This window comes from Globicephala melas, chromosome X, assembly GCF_963455315.2.
Source record: "Globicephala melas chromosome X, mGloMel1.2, whole genome shotgun sequence".
NCBI lineage: Eukaryota > Metazoa > Chordata > Mammalia > Artiodactyla > Delphinidae > Globicephala > Globicephala melas.
Window position 1 is genome coordinate 86,744,913 of NC_083335.1, and position 18,062 is coordinate 86,762,974.

Below are 18,062 nucleotides of genomic sequence, written 5' to 3' on the forward strand. Positions count from 1 at the left end.
AGTCTCCCAGAGAGGCAGGAGGCAACAGCAGCTCACCCTAGGAACATAGACACTGGAGGCAGCCATTTTGGGGAGCTCCTTTTACCATGTGGACACTGATGCTGGCAAGCACCATTGTGGAATCCTCCCTCTAGGTCATTAGTGCCAGAACCTGGCACTGTAGGTGCCAGTGCTGAGATGCCTCCAGACAAGCAACTAACTGGGCAGGGACACAGCCCTACCCATCAGCAGACAGGCTGCCTTAAGACCCCCTGAGCCCACACCTGCCTTTAGACATGGCCCTGCTCACTAGAGGGACCAGGACCCAGTTCCACCTACCAGTGGGCAGGCACCCCAAATCCCCTAGGCCCTGGCCCTTCCCTCCAGGGAGCCTGGTCTAGCCTCTTGACCAGCCTTGTCCACCAGGGGGCAGACACCAGACTCAAGAAAACCATAATTCCACAGTTCATGGAACCAGCCTGCCTATCAGCAGACCAGACCCTGCCCTAGGACCAGCTGAGCCCTGGCGCTGCCCGCTAGTAGGCTAACACAAGCTTCAGGGCACCCCAGACCTGGTACCCAACTGTGTCAGGAGCTACCCCTCCCGCCCCCCTGCAATACCAGCTCTGGGACCCCTGGGTCCTGCAACCAGACTCCAGGACCTGGCTTCACCCACCAGTGGGCAGGGAACAACCCCAGAGTTTTCTGGACCCTGACTCTGCCCACCAGTGAGTCAGCACAAGCCCTGGGGCCCCCTAGGGTTCTGCAGTCAGCTGCCTTGTAATCTGGTCCCGCTAACCAGAGGCTAGCAGCCTCCACACAAGGCAGACCTGGCAACCAACTGGACCTGGAGCCACCTGAGCCTACCAGACTGCCCACGTAGTCAGTGCACCACAATAGAAGGACCCACACAGCCTGCCTAGGGGAAACCCCTACAGCCTGGGTGATAAGAGAGGAGTGCACTGCTGGGATGCATAGGACATCTCCTACAAAAGACCAGTTCTCTAATGTCAGGAAACGTAACCAACCTACCAGATAAAAATAAAAATAGCAACTTGGGCAAGATGAAGTGACAGAGGAACATGTTCCAGACAAAGGAACAAGATAAAGCCACAGAAGAAAAACTAAGTGAAGTGAAGATAGGCAATCTACCTGAGAAGGAGTTCAGGGTAGTGATGGGACTACATCAAACTAAAAGCTTTTGCACAGTGAAGGAAATTATCAACAAAACGAAAGTCTACCTACTGAATGGGAGAAGATATTTGCAAATGATATTTCCAATAAGGGGTAAATATTCAAAATATACAAAGAACTCATGCAACTCAACATCATAAAAACAAACAACCAAATTTAAAATGGTCAGAGGATCTGAATAGACATTTTTAGAAAGAAGACATATGGATGGCCACCAGGCACATGATAAGATGCTCAACATCACTAGTCATCAGGGAAATGCAAATCAAAACCACAATGAATATCACCTCACAACTGGCAGAATGGCTATTATCAAAAAGGCAACAAATAACAAGTGTTGGTGTGGATGTGGAGAAAAGGGAACCCTTGTGCACTGTTAGTAGGAATGTAAATTGGTTCAGCCACAATGGAAAACATTATGCATATTCCTCAAAAAATTAAAAATAGAACTAACATATGATCCAGCAATTTCACTCCTGGATATTTATCCAAAGAAAACAAAAATAATAATTAGAAAAGATATAGTCATCCCTATTTTCACTGCAGCATTATTTACAGTAGCCAAGATATGGAAGCAACCTAAATGCCCATCAATAGATGAATATTAAAGAAGATGTGGTATATATTTATGTGTGTGTATATATATATATATACACATATATATATATATATAATGGAATATTACTCAGCCATAAAAAAGAAAGAAATCTTGCCACTTGCAACAACATGGATGGACCTGGAGGAGTATTATGCTAAGTTAAATAAGTCAGACAGAGAAAGACAAATACTGTATGATTTCACTTATATGTGGAATCTAAATAAGAAAACAAATGAAGAAACATAACAAAACAGAAATTGAGTTATACATACAGAGAACAAACAGGTGGTTGCCAGAGAGGAGGGGGGTGGGGAGAGGAAGGAAATATGTGAGGGAGATTTAGAGGTATTAACTTCCAGCTGTAAAATAAATGAGTCACCAGTATGAAGTGTACAGTGTGGGGAATATAGTCAATAACTGTGTGACATCTTTATATGGTGACATATTGTAACTGGACTTATCATGGTGATCATTTTGAAATGTTCAGAAGTATCAAATCACTAAGCTGCGTAACAAGAGCTAACATAGTCAGGCTTCCCTGGTGGCACGGTGGTTAAGAATCCGCCTGCCAACGCAGGGGACACAGGTTCGAGCCCTGGTCTGGGAAGACCCCACATGCTGTGGAGCAACTAAGCCCGTGTGCCACAACTACTGAGCCTGTGCTCTAGACCCCACGAGCCACAACTCCTGGAGCCCACGAGCCACAACTGCTGAAGCCCACATGCTGAGAGCCCATGCTCTGCAACAAGAGAAGCCACCACAATGAGAAGCCCACGCACCGCAATGAAGAATTGCCCCCACTTGCTGCAACTAGACAAAGCCTGCACATAACAAAAAAGACCCAAGGCAGCCAAAAATAAATAAATAAATAATTAAAAAAAAAAAAACAACTAACATAGTGTCGTAGGTCAATTATACTTCAAAAACAAGCTCATAGAAAAAGAAATCAAATTTGTGGTTACCAGAGACGGGGTGTTGGTAGTGGGGTAAATGAAGGTAGTCAAAAGGTACAAACTCCCAGTTATAAGAGAAATAAGTGCCAGGGATATAATATACAGCTTGTTCTATGTTATATATGAAAGTTGTTAAGAGAATAAATCCTAAGAATTCTCATCGAAAGGAAAAATATTTTTTTCTATTTCTTTATATGAGATGATGGATGTTCACTAAACTTATTGTGAGAATCATTTCATGAGGTACATAAGCTAAATCATTATGCTGTACACCTTAAATTTATACAATGCTGTATATCAATTATATCTCAATAAAACTGGAAGAAAATCCTATTTTATTATTTTAGCCAGCACTCCATTTCTATTGAGGTTGGAGATTAGCTAAATATATTTTCTATGTAGTGCCTGTTAATGTCTTTAAACCATTTTCTTACTTAGGTTTTGGTGTTTTTCAATTTTACACATATTTACAGCTGTAAATTAATGTGCATAGGGAAATCTGGAATATTTAGAGTGTGATTAAGATGGCAATTCATACTGTGGAAAATAATAGAGTGTATAATTAATGGTGCTGTGAAAGATAGTTCTTTCTTTGTGGAAAAAAAGAGTTAGATCTTTATCTTACACCATTCACAGAAATAATTCCCAGATGAAGAGCTAACTATAAAACAAAACTATGAAAGAATTAGACAAGGAAATATTTTTCATATTTGAAATGGAGAAGGATTTTTTAAGACACAAAATTAATTCTCAATTCACTAACGTAAAAGACCAACACATGTATCTACACAAAAGTACAGACGTTCTGTGTGGTAATGACACATAGGCAAGCAGAAAAAATTAGTGACAGACTGAGAGGACATATTTGCACCACTAGAAACAGGCAAATTATTAAGATCCAGATTACATAAAGTACCCTACCAATTGATAAGAAAAAGATAAGCCACCCAGTAGAAATTGAGATGGTTAACACATATAAAAAGATGGTCAGACCAGAGGGCAGACAGCAGAAGCAAGAAGAACTACAATCCTGCAGCCTGTGGAACAAAAACCACATTCACAGAAAGATAGACAAGATGAAAAGGCAGAGGGCTATGTACCAGATGAAGGAACAAGATAAAACCCCAGAAAAACAACTAAATGAAGTGGAGATAGGCAACCTTCCAGAAAAAGAATTCAGAATAATGATAGTGAAGATGATCCAGGACCTCGGAAAAAGAATGGAGGCAAAGATCGAGAAGATGCAAGAAATGTTTAACAAAGACCTAGAAGAATTAAAGAACAAACAAACAGAGATGAACAATATAATAACTGAAATGAAAACTACACTAGAAAGAATCAATCACAGAATAACTGAGGCAGAAGAATGGATAAGTGACCTGGAAGACAGAATGGTGGAATTCACTGCTGCGGAACACAATAAAGAAAAAAGAATGTAAAGAAATGAAGAGAGCCTAAGGAACCTCTGGGACAACATTAAATGCAACAACATTCACATTATAGGGGTCCCAGAAGGTGAAGAGAAAGAGAAAGGACCAGAGAAAATATTTGAAGAGATTATAGTCAAAAACTTCCCTAACATGGGAAAGGAAATAGCCACCCAAGTCCAGGCAGCACAGAGAGTCCCAGGCAGGATAAACCCAAGGAGAAACATGCCGAGACACATAGTAATCAAATTGGCAAAAATTAAAGACAAAGAAAAATTACTGAAAGCAGCAAGGGAAAAACGACAAATAACATACAAAGGAACTCCCATAAGGTTAACAGCTGGTTTCTCAGCAGAAACTCTACAAGCCAGAAGGGAGTGACATGATATACTTAAAGTGATGAAAGGGAAGAACCTACAACTAAGATTACTCTACCCGGTAAAGATCTCATTCAGACTTGATGGAGAAATCAAAAGCTTTACAGACAATCAAAAGCGAAGAGAATTCATCACCACCAAACCAGCTCTACAACAAATGCTAAAGGAACTTCTCTAAGTGGGAAACACAAGAGAAGAAAAGGACCTACAAGAACAAACCCAAAACAATTAAGAAAATGGTCATAGGAACATACATATCGATAATTACCTTAAACGTGAATGGATTAAATGCTCCAACCAAAAGACACAGGCTTGCTGAATGGATACAAAAACAAGACCCATATATATGCAGTCTACAAGAGACCCACTTCAGACCTAGGGACACATATAGACTGAAAGTGAGGGGATGGAAAAAGTAATTCCATGCAAATGGAAATCAAAAGAAAGCTGGAGTAGCAATATTCATATCAGATAAAATAGACTTTAAAATAAAGAATGTTACAAGAGACAAGGATGGACACCACATAATGATCAAGGGATCAATCCAAGAAGAAGACATAATTATAAATATATATGCACCCAATGTAGGAGCACCTCAATACATAAGGCAACTGCTAACAGCTATAAAAGAGGAAATAGACAGTAACACAATAATAGTGGGGGACTTTAACACCTCACTTACACCAATGGACAGATCATCCAAAATGAACATAAATAAGGAAACAGAAGCTTTAAATGACACAATAGACCACATAGATTTAACTGATATTTATAAGACATTCCATCCAAAAACAGCAGATTACACTTTCTTCTCAAGTGCACACAGAACATTCTCCAGGATAGATCACATCTTGGGTCACAAATCAAGCCTCAGTAAATTTAAGGAAATTGAAATCATATCAAGCATCTTTTCTGACCACAACACTATGAGATTAGAAATGAATTACAGGGAAAAAACAGTAAAAAACAGAAACACATGGAGGCCAAACAATACGTTACTAAATAACCAGGAGATCACTGAAGAAATCAAAGAGGAAATTTAAAAATACCTAGAGACAAATGACAATGAAAACACGACGATCCAAAACCTATGGGACACAGCAAAAGCAGTTCTAAGAGGGAAGTTTATAGCTATACAAGCCTACCTCAAGAAAGAAGAAAAATCTCAAATAAACAATCTAACCTTACACCTAAAGGAACTAGAGAAAGAAGAACAAACAAAACCCAAAGTTAGGAGAAGGAAAGAAATCATAAAGATCAGAGCAGAAATAAATGAAATAGAAACAAAGAAAACAATAGCAAAGATCAATAAAACTAAAAGCTGGTTCTTTGATAAACAAAATTGATAAACCATTAGCCAGACTCATCAAGAAAAAGAGGGAGAGGACTCAAATCAATAAAATTAGAAATGAAAAAGGAGAAGTTACAACAGACACCACAGAAATATAAAGCATCCTAAGAGACTACTACAAGCAACTCTATGCCAATATAACGGACAACCTGGAAGAAATGGATAAATTCTTAGAAAGGTATAACCTTCCAAGACTGAAGCAGGAAGAAACAGAAAATATGAACAGACCAATCACAAGTAATGAAATTGAAACTGTGATTAAAAATCTTCCAACATGGGAGGGAGGGAGACACAAGAGGGAAGAGATATGGGAACATACGTATATGTATAACTGATTCACTTTGTTATAAAGCAGAAACTAACACACCATTGTAAAGCAATTATACCCCAATAAAGATGTTAAAAAAAATCTTCCAACAATCAAAAGTCCAGGACCAGATGGCTTCACAGGTGAATTCTATCAAACATTTAGAGAAGAGCTAACACCCATCCTTCTCCAACTCTTCCAAAAAATTTCAGAGGAAGGAACACTCCCAAACTCATTCTATGAGGCCACCATCACCCTGATACCAAAACCAGACAAAGATACTACAAAAAAAGAAAATTACAGACCAATATCACTGATGAATATACATGCAAAAATCCTCAACAAAATACTAGCAAACAGAATCCAACAACACATTAAAAGGATCATACACCATGATCAAGTGGGATTTATCCCAGGGATGCAAGGATTCTTCAATATACGCAAATCAATCAATGTGACACACCATATTTACAAATTGAAGAATAAAAACCATATGATCACCTCAATAGATGCAGGAAAAGCTTTTGACAAAATGCAACACCCATTTATGATAAAAACTCTCCAGAAAGTGGGTATAGAGGGAACCTACCTCAACATAATGAAGGCCATATACGACAGACCCACAGCAAACATCATTGTCAATGGTGAAAAACTGAAAGCATTTCCTCTAAGATCAGGAACAAGACAAGGACGTCCACTCTCACCACTATTATTCAACATAGTTTTGGAAGTCCTAGCCATGGCAATCAGAGAAGAAAAAGAAATAAAAGGAATACAAATTGGAAAAGAAGAAGTAAAACTGTCACTGTTTGCAGCTGACATGATACTATGCATAGAGAATCCTAAAAATGCCACCACCAAACTACTAGAGCTAATCAATGAATTTGGTGAAGTTGAAGGATACAAAATTAATGCAGAGAAATCTCTTGCATTCCTATACACTAATGATGAAAAATCTGAAAGAGAAATTAAGGAAACACTTCCATTTACCATTGCAACAAAAAGAATAAAATACCTAGGAATAAACCTACCTAGGGAGACAAAAGACCTGTATGCAGAAAACTATAAGACACTGATGAAAGAAATTAAAGATGATACCAACAGATGGAGAGATATACCATGTTCTTGGATTGGAAGAATCAATATTGTGAAAATGAGTACACTACCCAAAGCAATCTACAGATTCAATCCAATCCCTATCAAATTACCAATGGCATTTTTTACAGAACTAGAACAAAAAAATCTTAAAATTTGTATGGAGACACAGAAGACCCCGAATAGCCAAATCAGTCTTAAGGGGAAAAAACGGAACGGGAGGAGTCAGACTCCCTGACTTCAGACTATACTACAAAGGTACAGTAATCAAGACAATATGGTACTGGCAGAAAAACAGAAACATAGATCAATGGAACAAGATAGAAAGCCCAGAGGTAAACCCACACACCTATGGTCAACTAATCTATGACAAAGGAGGCAAGGATATACAATGGAGAAAAAACAGTCTCTTCAATAAGTGGTGCTGGGGCTTCCCTGGTGATGCAGTGGTTGAGAGTCCATCTGCCGATACAGGGGACACGGGTTCGTGACCTGGTCTGGGAAGGTCCCACATGCTGCGGAGCGGCTGGGCCCGTGAGCCATGGCCGCTGAGCCTGTGCGTCCGGAGACTGTGCTCCGCAACGGGAGAGGCCACAACAGTGTGAGGCCCACATACCGAAAAAAAAAAAAAGTGGTGCTGGGAGAACTGGACAGCTACATATAAAAGTATGAAATTAGAACACTCCCTAACACCATACACAGAAATAAACTCAAAATGGATTCAAGACCTAAATGTAAGACCGGACACTATAAAACTCCTAGAGGAAAACATAGGAAGAACACTCTTTAACATAAATCACAGCAAGATCTTTTTTGATCCACCTCCTAGAGTAATGGAAATAAAAACAAAAATAAACAAATGGGACCTAATGAAACTTAAAAGCTTTTGCACAGCAAAGGAAACCATAAACAAGATGAAACGACAACAACCAGAATGGGAGAAAATATTTGCAAATGAATCAACGGACAAAGGATTAATCTCCAAAATATATAAACAGCTCATGCAGCTCAATATTAAAGAAACAAACAACCCAATCCAAAATGGGCAGAAGACCTAAATAGACATTTCTCCAAAGAAGACATACAGATGGCCAAGAGGCACATGAAAAGCTGCTCAACATCACTAATCATTAGAGAAATGCAAATCCAAACTACAATGAGGTATCACCTCACACCGGTCAGAATGGCCATCATAAAAAATCTACAAACAACAAATGCTGGAGAGGGTGTGGAGAAAAGGGAACCCTCTTGCACTGTTGGTGGGAATGTAAATTGATACAGCCACTATGGAGAACAGTATGGAGGTTCCTTAAAAAACTAAAAATAGAATTACCATATGATCCAGCAGTCCCACTACTGGGCATATACCCAGAGAAAACCATAATTCAAAAAGACACATGCACCCCAATGTTCATTGCAGCACTATTTACAATAGCCAGGTCATGGAAGCAACCTAAATGCCCATCGACAGACGAATGGATAAAGAAGGTGTGGTACATATATACAATGGAATATTACTGAGCCATAAAAAGCAACGAAATTGAGTCATTTGTTGAGATGTGGATGGATCTAGAGACTGTCATACAGAGTGAAGTAAGTCAGAAAGAGGAAAACAAATATCGTATATTAATGCATGTATGTGGAACCTAGAAAAATAATACAGATGAACTGGTTTGCAGGGCAGAAGTTGAAACACAGATGTAGAGAACAAACGTATGGATACCAAGGGGTGAAAGTCGTGGTGGGGTGGGGATGGTGGTGTGATGAATTGGGCTATTGGGATTGACAGGTATACACTGATGTGTATAAAATTGATGACTTATAGGAACCTGCTGTATAAAAAAATAAATAAAATAAAATTCAAAAATCCAAAAAAAAAAAAAAAAGGTGATCAACCACATTATAGCCCAGGTTAAGAAAGCACAGCTCTACTGCCTTCCCACTGCTTGCACAAACAATTCAAATGTCATATTTCTTCCCCTAATTTCACTCCTGTCTCTGTTTCTGGCCTCATCCTGGCCCTTCTGTCCCCACCCCCAAACTTCACACTTAAGCCATGAGGACCTCCTTAGGACTCCCAGCACAAACTTTGCTGTTTCTGATGTACCTGCCGTGATCCTGTTTGGCATGCCACCTTGGTGGCCTGCTGAACACTTCCTCATAATCTCGAGACAATTATCATCTCATGTATAAAATCTTTCCTGCCCCTCCACCATTGCTCTTTGTGGAAGCCGTTGGCAAGGTCTTCATCATCTTTGTACTCCTAATGCATATATATATATATATATATATATATATATATATATCTCCTAATGTATATATATGTATGTACTCCTAATGCAAAGAGACTATCCAGTCAGTGCTTATTAATTTGAACCTATATCCCCTCTTCTTAGAGATTAAGTCAATGAAATGTAGAGAGTTTATTCTGACAGCTAGATAGGATTAAAGTTAGATTAAAACCCATTTTCTCTTGAATCCTAGACTTTTAAACTTTCTTATTAACCATATTTAACTGAAATTTATTTTTAAAATTCAATTTTCAATATAAAACCTCCTATTTATAAAAAATCATAGAAAGTAAAGTTAAAAAGCATAATTAACCGACCTCTCATCCACATATCTAGGAGGAGAACCAGAAGAGTACATGCACCGAAGTTAAGAAAATACAATTTTAGAATGTAGGCAGTAGACAGCTACATCAAAGGCCTCCAAATTCAGTACAAGTGAGGACAAAAATGGTACACTCCTTTTGGCAATAAGGAGGTTCCTGGTGACTTTTTCCAGGGTGGTTTCAGTGAAATGATTAAGGACTATGCAGTAGGACAGAAATAATGAGGGAAGAAGTGGAGACCGTGAATGGGGACTATTCTTTAGAGCAACATACCCTGTTCTGTGATTCTCAAACCATTGGGACCAAAGATCAGGGCTGGCTGTTCTGAGTTTTGCAATGCTCACTTGTAGGAAGTTAAGTGAAGGCAGAGACATTTTTGTCTTGGTCGTACTAAATCTACACTACCTACCTAGCACAGTACCTGGAATATAGTATATGCTCAAAAAATATTTGTTGAGTACTGAAATATTACTGTAGGCATTGAGAAAAAACTGAAAGTCCAAAGGTTAGTAGCTCAAGGTTAATGTAATTGACATAATTTGGGGAGACTCTGGGTCAAAATGATTCCCCACTGGCCAGGTCTGGGCTCTCTTTGCCATGTTTCTTGTGCGAGACTCTGTCACCTTAGTCATGAGGAAAAGAAGGAGGAGTGAATAAAACATTGATGAGCACATGCTCCAGTTTTCTTCCCATGACCTTCTTTCTTAGCCTTGAGTAGAGAAGATCCTCTTTCCTCTCCAGAGCTGGGGCCATCAATGTTTGAGTCCAGAACTGCCAGAAGCCAAGTTCCCTGACACAAAAATAAAGTCCACTGAGAGTAGGAGAGACCAAAGCCAAAATGTTGAATAAGCAGAGGGCAGGTCCTAAGGAGTTTGAACTCCTGGAACTGTTTGTCCCTGAGCCCAGCTCACCCATGGTTAGGTTACCTGAGTCACTAAATACTCCCTCTCCCCTACTCCATTTCCTCTGAGCTCATTTGAGTTGGGTTTCTCGCCCCTGCATCTGAAAGAAATGGAGAGACACGGCTGCAATTAGCAGCCCAAGCTTTTCCACCACAGTCCACATCTGCCTCTCATACCTGGTACTGGTGACAGACCAAGATGGCACCTTTTCTTCAAAAGGACAGATGAAAAACAGTCTCCTGTTTCTGTAAATAGCATTTTATTGGAATACAGCCTTGTCCACTCATTTACATTTTGTCTACGGCTCCTTTTGTGCTACGATGGTAGAGTTGAATGGTTGTGACTGAGACTATGGCAAAAGCTTAAACTATTTACTATTTGGCCCTTTACAGAAAAAGTTTGCTGACTCCCGATTTAGAAGATAATGGTGGAGGGAGTGGTAGAGGACGCTGCTGATGCCTCACCCAGTTTCCCTTTTCCTGCCCTTGCACTCATATCCCAGCTGCCGGCACTGTTGGCTGATAACTTATGGGATACCTTCTTCTCCAGAGACAATTGCCTAGCAATCTCCATGCTCTTCTGCCTACTGCAGACTTTGGCCTACTGACACACGGGTAGGATTAGTGCTCTAGAGCCTCCCCATGGGATCAGGCTGAAGCTACACTCCTGCTTGGATCATGTTCCTGCTTGCTATATCTCCCCCGCCCCCAGCTCCCCCCCCCGCCAGCCTATAGTCCTTCCTCAATACATCCCTTCAACTGGAATTTCTATGTCAGCCACTGCTTCTGGGAACCCTGCCAAAGTCAGGGGGGAAAGGATGTTTTGCAGGTATGACTTAGTCTTGGAAGCATACTTCATGAAGACTGGTTATGACCTTTCTAGTGTTTCTGGATAGGTGAGCTGGACCAGGGAAATTACCCTACCCATCTGTTCTAATGCAGTTTTCTTTTGCCCTTATATTCCCCCACATGTCAAAGCCCCTTCTTGACCTAAGGTACTTCAACATTAAATATAAAAAGAAAAAAAAATTTGCCTTTCTAGCGTTGGAACCAGAACAAATACAAAGAGAACAAGGTATGGGGTTAGGGCTGCATCGGTGACTTCTAGGAGAAGACCTGATATTTTGACTGAAGTCCTTAATCAGCTGGGGAGTTAGACCTTTCAGGTTCTACCTTTCCTTCTTCCCTTTGACCTCTTCCTTACACAAAACTTCAAGACTCTGAACTTCTTTATGATTGGATTTTCAGATCCTGTGAATGGTGGAGTCTGCCATTTCTGGGAGAACATGTTGCTGAGCTAAGAAATGTATGAGCAAAGGTAAGTTTATCAGCTTTACATTTATTCATAGCTTGGTGATATTCATTTCTGTATTCACTGATGCTGGCCCAGAGTAGCTGCTTAATGCTTGCTTTCCAGTGAGTCAGGCTGTGCCCCACTCCTGGGCAGGGAAACGCAAGACTGTGTGAGCCTCTCAAGTTTGTAGCCTTTGGGAAGAGGGAAGAGATCAGACTAGCTCATTTCCTCATAGACACAGGTGTTCCTTAGCTCCAAACTTGGCCTCTGGCTTGCGTGTGAATTCCAGGTTCAGGAGTGGCCAGTGTCTCGGGGTGGGGCAAAGGTGTGGGTGGGCAGAGTTCAGGAATGCATTGTTCCAGAAAATTTGTCCAAACAGTTTTTCTGCCTCCTTTTCCCTGGCTGGCTGCAGTTTCAGTCATAGAAAATCTGCCCATGAGGAGTTTGTTTTAGCTGCTACCACAGTGGCCAAAGGACTCTTGCTATATTTGAGAGGCCCATTGCCAAAGGCCTACTAGATGCAAAGCACAGGTTTTTAACAATAAGCAATTATACAGAACCATATTCTCTCACCTATCTGAATTTATGACCTCTTTAGATGAGGAGTCAAACTCTCGATCCCGAAATGGAAGAATAATACAAGGGGAGTCAAGCACCCCTCTTTGCAAAACATCCATTTCCAGCAAGTGATGCAAAGGAACTATGTGAAGAAGCTAAAAGACCCAGAATCAATCTAGATGTGTTCACCACCACCTGGGTTGGATTTTATGCTGTGGTTATCACTAAAACCCTGTGGGCTTATAAAAATTTCAGTTACCCACGCCACCAACAATGTCACCAAAATATTGAAACACTCAAGAAATACCAGAATTCCAGAGGCTGTTGTCCACCATTGACTGGCATTAGACATCATCCTGATACCTAGGGGATACACTTGTGCAGTTGTCAATGATGATTGCTGCACACACATCCTCTCAAAACTTTCTGATGTCTTTTTGTTGAATGAGCACATCTGTGAAGCAAACCAAGACAGTTGTTGAGTGAATGATGCAGTCCTTTGCTCTAGGACCTATGGATCATCCTCAGGTGATTGGGGAAGGAACCTCTTTCCCTGGGTCTTCATAACAGGGATACAGTCCATGGGATACACTTTTTAAAATAATTAATTAATTAATTTTTGGCTGCGTTGGGTCTTCGTTGCTGCACGCGAGCTTTCTCTGGTTGTGGTGAGCTGGGGCTACTCTTCATTGCGGTGCGTGGGCTTCTCATTGTGGTGGCTTCTCTTGTTGTGGTGCACAGGCTCTAGATGCGCGGGCTACAGTAGTTGTGGCACGTGGGCTCAGTAGTTGTAGTTCATGGGCTCTAGAGTGCAGGCTCAGTAGTTGTGGCGCACAGACTTAGTTGCTTTGCGGCATGTGGGATCTTCCTGGACCAGGTCTCGAACCCGTGTCCCCTGCATTAGCAGGCGGATTCTTAACCACTGCGCCACCAGGGAAGTCCCATGGGATACACTTCTGGCCGAGGGCTAGTGATCATTTCCTTTTTCTTCTTATGGGAAAACCCCTCCTCAAGTGCATCCAATCACATCTAATCAAGACTGGCAGCACTGTCCTGTCCAAAGAGTTGACCCAAACTATGGTTAAAGACAGAAAACCGAAGAACAAACTGCTCCTCCAACCCATTATGGGAGACTTCTTGACTCAATTCCTGAATGCTGAACATCCCTGTAATTTTGTTTTCACTCCCAAAAGATTTTCCTGGAGATAAAAGTAGTTTATCTTGGCCAAGAGGAAGAGCTATAAAAGAATTAAGGCAGACCTCAGTTTTCTTTGCCTAGACCTTTGCCTCCTTTTCTTTTTTTCCCTCTCTTCTCCTTTCCATTTTTTCCCCTTTCCTATCTCCCACTCCCCTGAATCTTGACTGACATTAGAGAGCTTACAGACAACTGTCCCGGCTTACAAAGATAACTCTGGAAAGAACTGTTCTATCCGCTGCCAATATGAGATGGCACCAGTGATCCTGAGGCATGAAAACCAACCTATTCCAACCGCAAGTTTTGCATCAGTTACAGATAAAGAAAACTGCAACCAGAGACAAGACCAAAGTCATGTACCCCTCTCTTCTCCAATCCTGCTTCAGCTCAGGGAGTTACCTAATTTTGGGGTGCTCCTTGATGTGCATCATTTGAACAAAACCTGTAATCCCTATTGAGTCACTTTAACTATATTTTTCTTGACACTAAAATCTTTTCCAGATTCACTCTTCACCTTCTCCATCCTTCTCTATTCTTCAGGAGACTGACATCTATGGGTTATATCAATAGGCTCCCTAACCTCTGGCTTTGTTTTGGGTTCAGCCAATGGGAGGCACTAGAAGGAAGTCAGAGGGTGGACAGAGCAAAGTCAAGGTATTTATGCTCTGGGTCCCTTCCAGCCTGATCACCATGAGTTGACTGAATCCTTGACCTAAGGCTCCACCCAAGGCTCCTGTTTGTCATACTTTCCCTGGTTCCTGTAACTTCTTTTTTCTCTCTCTCTCTCTCTTTTTTAAATTTAAATTTATTTATTTTTGGCTGTGTTGGGTCTTCGTTGCTGCACGTGGGCTTTCTGTAGTTGCCGCGAGCAGGGACTACTCTTCATTGTGGTGCGCGTGCTTCTCATTGCAGTGGATTCTCTTGTTGTGGAGCACAGGCTCTAAGCGTGTGGGCTTCAGTAGTTGTGGCACGTGGGCTCAGTAGTTTTGGCTCATGGGCTCTAGAGCGCAGACTCAGTAGTTGTGGCGCACAGGCTTAGTTACTCTGTGGCATGTGGGATCTCCCCAGACCAGGGATCAAACCCGTGTCCTCTGCATTGGCAGGCAGATTCTTAACCACTGCACCACCAGGGAAGTCCCTGTAACTTCTTTTTCTTGCCTCTTCAGGCCTAGGGGATAACAGCTCCCGTTTGTCGCTAGCCTCAGGGAATTGCACAATGCCCTGACCATTTCCCTAAACTCTGCCAATTCCTTTGGAAACAACCTTAAGATGTATGACGTGATTTGATACACATATATATTGTGAAGTCATTAGTACAATAAGGTTAGTTAACACATCCATCACCTTACATAGTTATCTTTTTTTTTTTTTGGTGGTGAGAACATTTAAGGTCTGCTCTCTTAGTAACTTTCAAGTGTATAATATTGTTAACTATAGTCAACATGCTGTATATTAGATCTCCAGAACTTATTCAACTTAAAACTGGAAATTTTTACCCTTTGACCAACATCTCCACATTTCCCACACCCCCAATTCTGATAATTACCATTCTACTCTCTGTTTCTATGAATTTGACTTTTTTAGATTCCACTTATAAGTGATATCATACAGTATTTGTGTTCTCTGTCTGACTTCTTTCACTAAGCATAATACCCTCCAAGTCCATCCATGTTGTCACAAATGGCAGGATTTCCTTCTTTCTCATGGCTTAGTAATATTCCATATATATATATATATATGTATATATGTCCCACATATTTTTATCCATTCATCCACTGACAGACACAGGTTATTTCCATTTCTGGCTGTTGTGAATAATGCTGCAATAAACATGAGGGTGCAGATATCTATTCAAGATAGTGATTTCATTTCCTTCAGATATATTCCCAGAAGTGGGATTGCTGGATCATAGGGTAGTTCTATTTTTAACTTTTTGAGGAACCGCCATACTATTTTCCATCATGGCTGCACCAATTTACATTCCCACCAACAGTGTAGGAGGGTTTCCTTTTCTCCACACCCTCTCCAGCATTTGTTATCTCTTGATTTTTGATAATAACCATTCTAACAGGTGTGAGTGGTACCTCGTTTTGGTTTTGATTTGCATTTCCCTGATGATTAGTGACGTTGGGGTTGTGTATGGGGTGGCCTGGTACTGGAGTGGGCTGGGGGCTGGGTTTGTAGGAGCCCACTGGGAGCTTGGGCCCACAGGAGCCGCCTTGCGTTGGTGTGAGCCTGGTGCTGGGGTCCGTGTTGAAGTTGGGTGTTCACTTCACTCTCCTTCCCCCACAGGGAGAGCATCTCTCTCCACACTGGGCTGCTGGGACTTGGGGGAGAGGTGACAGGACTAATGTGGGACTCTTTCCTACCCTCTTCAATGTGTCTTTTCTTAGTTCTGTGCCCCACTTTGGTGCTTTAATCCCTCATATGGAATCCTTAGTTCTTATGAATTTATTTTCAGGTGTAGATAGTTGTTTAAATTTATGTTTCTGGGGGTGGACAAATGCTAGAAATTTCTATACCGCTATCTCGCTGATGTTATTCCTCAGAATTCCCTCACACTTTATCTTACTCTTTTCCCCAAAGTTGGTTTCTTCTTGAGACACTTAAAAAAAAATTAAAAACAAACCTTAACTTTCAGGATATTTCTTGGCTTTCCTCCTACCTCAGTGGCAGCTTCACTGCAGCTTTCTTTTCTAGATCATCTTCCTCTTAGAGATGGAGTAATACAGGAGGTCCTCAAATCTCTTCTGTTCTGTACTTGGTAAACAGAATTGTTGGGTATCTCCTTTGGGATAAGGATTCTGTCTAAAAAATTACTGAGACCCTAAGGGTGCCATGAACCAAGAAATTTAGGGAACCAGTGCTCCAAGTCATCACATATGATTCTATAGCTCTAAATTCCTCCAAGGTGTTAATTACTCACTTTTCTCCATATCCTCTCCAATATTTGCTATTTGTGGTCTTTATGATGATAGCCATTCTGACAGGTGTGTGGTGATATCTCATTGTGGTTTTGATTTGCATTTCCCTGGTGGTTAGTGATGTTGAGCATCTTATAATATGCCTGTTGACTATTGGTATGTATTCTTTGGAAAAATGTTTATTCAGATCCTCTGCCCATTTTTTAATTGGCTTGCTTTTATGATGTTGATTTGTATGAGTTCTTTGTATATTTTGGATATTAACTCCTTATCAAAAATATCATTTGCAAATATCTTCTCCCATTCAGTAAGTGGCCTTTTCATTTATTTGATAGTTTTCTTCACTGTGCAAAATCTTTTTAGTTTGATGTTGTCCCATTTATTTTGCTTTTGTTTCCCTTGCCTGAGAAGACATAGCCAAAAAAATATTACTAAGATCAAGTTAGATTGAGTAGATAAGAACTTACTGTCTATGTTTTCTTGTAGATGTTCTATGGTTTCAGGTCTTACATTTAAGTATTTAATTCATTTTGAATTTATTTTTGTGTATGGTGAGACAGAGTAGTTTAGTTTGATTATTTTGCATGTAGCTGTCCAGTTTTCCCAACACCATTTATTCAAGAGGCTGTCTTTTCCCCATTGTACATTATTGCTTCCCTTCCTCATTGCTTTAAACTTCAGAGACTTAACAATGATCAACATATTTCATTTTGCCATGTTTCCCCAAATCAAGTCAACATGATGGCCTTCCTTTTACACCTAAGACCCTGTTGCTTGAATAGAAGCCTCTCACTTGGCTGCTTTACACTGACCAGAAGCTGCTTGCCTCTCTTGCTTTCTTTGAGTGCCAAATTCCTGGTCTTCACAGAAAACCTCTGTGTATCCTGGAAGCTTCCTTTCCAGAGTGCTTATGTATGGACATCATTCCTGTTTTCTATACAACACATACTTTCATTGTTCTCTTGCCCACTGGCTGCTTGCTGTTATACCATCAATCACCATGGTACTCAGGTGTTTTGAAAAGGTGAAATGAGGAATAGATGCTTTTAATCATGTGATAGCTGAGCTGTGATAAGCCTGGCTTCCTTCAGATTCCTTTGTACTGAGAAACTCCATACTTGGGCTGCCCTATCCTTGATGTACAGGAATGCATGGACTGGGAAAGCTATCTGAGCAAATGAACCTGTTTGTGAAAGCAGGTAGAGTATGCCTGCAGCCTACTAGAAACCAATCTTACCTGGAATCAGGAGAGGTCTGTTCTCAGTTGTTGCCTCCTCACATCAGCTGTGGGTCTG

At 40.8% G+C, this 18,062-nt stretch overlaps 1 long non-coding RNA gene across 1 annotated transcript in view; it reads left to right on the forward strand.

The window, feature by feature from the left end:
- Positions 1 to 18,062, forward strand: part of LOC115841213 (uncharacterized) — a 198,552-nt gene that overhangs the window by 137,628 nt on the left and 42,862 nt on the right. Inside the window, exon 4 of the long non-coding RNA XR_009560712.2 lies at positions 12,045 to 12,114. This is a non-coding gene — a long non-coding RNA (uncharacterized lncRNA). The remainder of the gene's footprint in view (positions 1 to 12,044; positions 12,115 to 18,062) is intronic.